This window comes from Hippocampus comes, unplaced genomic scaffold (assembly GCF_001891065.2).
Source record: "Hippocampus comes isolate QL1 unplaced genomic scaffold, H_comes_QL1_v1.1 scaffold291, whole genome shotgun sequence".
Classification (NCBI taxonomy): domain Eukaryota; kingdom Metazoa; phylum Chordata; class Actinopteri; order Syngnathiformes; family Syngnathidae; genus Hippocampus; species Hippocampus comes.
The window spans coordinates 133,078-135,819 of record NW_017805740.1 but is presented as its reverse complement, the minus strand read 5'-3'; the positions used below and the strand labels follow the sequence as shown (position 1 = coordinate 135,819).

At 43.2% G+C, this 2,742-nt stretch overlaps 1 protein-coding gene across 4 annotated transcripts in view; it reads right to left on the bottom strand.

The window, feature by feature from the left end:
- bcas3 (BCAS3 microtubule associated cell migration factor) overlaps positions 1-2,742 on the bottom strand; it is a 342,517-nt gene that overhangs the window by 213,384 nt on the left and 126,391 nt on the right. The window lies entirely within an intron of this gene.

Here is a 2,742-nt window from a genome sequence, read left to right as displayed (position 1 = left end):
CTCAGCTCAGCGTCCAGTAAGAATTCCGGCGATTCTCGACTTCAATTGAAAGATATTAGCTCGCCAGTAGGTGACCGTTGTGTGTTAGGCGTGCGTTTGAGTTTGTCTCCGGCTGCTGAGAGCAGCGATGGAATGGTTAGTTAGTCAGGAGGGGATCGTTCGGGCAACATTCAGCCCAGCCAGTGTCACGCATGGCAAAATACACGGTTAAAATACACATGTTCACCCTATTGAGACCAGTTGTTATGGTGGAAACTTTGGCCGCTTTGCGGGACGGGAAAATATCATCAGATCGGAATGAAATTTTGCACAGAACCTTGTACCATAGTATCGACAAGAATTCCGACCCGGCCCGACGAATCCGACAAACTTTTTTTTTTGCCATGAAAATGTGGACCACCCTAGTGCGCATGCATGCACATGCATGCATCTTTTTCTGGACAGCGGGTCAGAGGTAAGGGTGCGTCGTTCGGTAACCCGAAGGTCCACTTTTCGATTCCCGCTCTGTTCAAGACATGGGTCATTGTGTCCTTAGGCGAGACACTTCACCCACCTTTCCTCCAGTGCCACTTATACCGGTGTACGTTTGGTGAGAATGTTTGGTGATGGTCAAAAGTGCACAGTGGCAGTTACGCTTCCATCAGCCTGCCCCTGGGCAGCTGTGGCTACATAGTTTACTGCCACCAGAGTGTGAATGGGGGAGTGCATGAATAATGTATCCATTGTGAGGGCGTTGTGAACTGGTCGTCAGACCATCGCAGGGCACACATAGACGAATAACCATTTACACTCACAATCACACCGATGGACAATTTATTGTGTTCAATTAACGTACCATGCGTGTTGCTGGAATGTGGGAAGAAATCAGAGTACCCGGAGCAAACCCACGCAGGCACAGAGAGAACATGCAAACTGTTGGAATAAATGTAATTCTGTTATCCCATATTTACTCTCTGTGTAACTTTAAAACCTGTTTCAGAGTGATACCTCGCAAATACCTCATATACAATGGGGTAGGTTGATAATGGTAGACTTGTTGGACCGGGAGAGCTCAGACTGCTCCTGTTCTAGCTTTTAAGACAATATCTTGTTGTTAAGTGAACGGCTTCTGGTCAAATTAACTGTTGGTTGTGAGAAGACAACATCAACCCAGGACACCATGAGAGGGACATCCCAAGATGTCTACGTGGACCATCGACATCCAGTAGGAGCCGTTTGACGACATCTCAGAAATGAACTGTGTGTTCTCATTGAAACTCTCCTTCACTGAAACTGTTGTGGAATGTGAAAATACTCCCTACTCCCGTTAGAAGATTGTGTATCAGGGACATCCTTCCAATAAATGCAAGGAGACAAACGCGCGCTCTTCAGAGTTGCCCCGGAACCTGTAACGGTTTACATTGCAGAGCCAGCTGGAGAGCTGCTTTGAGATTGTGAACCGAGACATGTTTTAGCGCGCTCTCTCTTGCAAGAAAGACAACCATGCCTGCCTCCTGAGTCTTCCTGTTCCTGATGTGTTCTTAGCATCTGATTACCAGCATTAACCTAACACAAACTCCACACAGGAAGGCCACAGCCTAGTTTACCCAAACCAGTGACCCACCAGACCACCTGAAAATGTTCAATCTACGTAGTAACAAATCAAGTGACTACTTGGTAAACCTATCACATAAGATGGAAAAGGTACTTAAAATATACCGTAAATAAAGGACAGGCAATATCAGACAAAAACCATTGGACATTTGAAAAGTAATCTCTTCCCTCAAACCATTAATCCCACCAAACAGACATAGAATTTACTCACCAAGGAACAAGTAAAACCTTGAGACAGCATAGCAGCCTATCATCACCAGGACCCCATGTTGAATTCCATAAGCATCTTTTGGATAGTTTTTCGCCGCTATTCTTAAAAATTATGACATAAACGAATGCGATGTCCACTATAAAATACCGCAGCCATGACAATTGTATTCAAATCAAATAAAAGATGCAGCACACCTTAGTTGCTTCTGTCCAATCTCACTAATGAATTCCAAAATAAAAATCACAACCAAAACACTAAAAAACAAACATACAAAACAATGAGCAAGCAATTCAGTATGAACTTTTTTTTCTGATATTTTGCGTTTTTTTTAAATCGTTCACAAACGGAAACTCATACGACATTTATTCAAACCCTTTCTACAGTGAAACATGCTTTGTTGCTCAGATTACCGAAAACAAAGCCATTTGACAAAACTATGCGTACAAGAAACTAAATCCCCTCTTTTTAATTGAAATTTATTTTACACCTAACTGATTTTCTAAATTTCCACCACTCACTCTCCCCCTGAAAAAAATGTTGCTAGCTTGAATGAGAATTGGTGTTGAAAGACAAATATAAATAAATGGTGCTTTTTTTGGAAACTGGTGTAAGTGTTGTCTGAAGTTTGATTACAACAGTACAATAGTGAATTCAGAGTGGCATACTGTGTGTGTGCAAATGTGAGAGTGTGTGAGTGTGCACGTGGTAGTGCACGTGTGTGCGTGCGCGCATGTGTCACTGCAGATGGCGTCCCATCACCTCAGGGAAGGCACAGATAAGCAGAGTGTATTTGATGAGATAAGATGGTAATAGACACTGGGGAAACTGACTGACTCTAAGTGAGTCACTAAGGGGAGAATTGTAGCTTTACGGCCTTGATGGGTCTAACAAATCCCAAAGAAAAAAAAATCTCTCTCTCTCTCTCTCTCTCTCTCTCT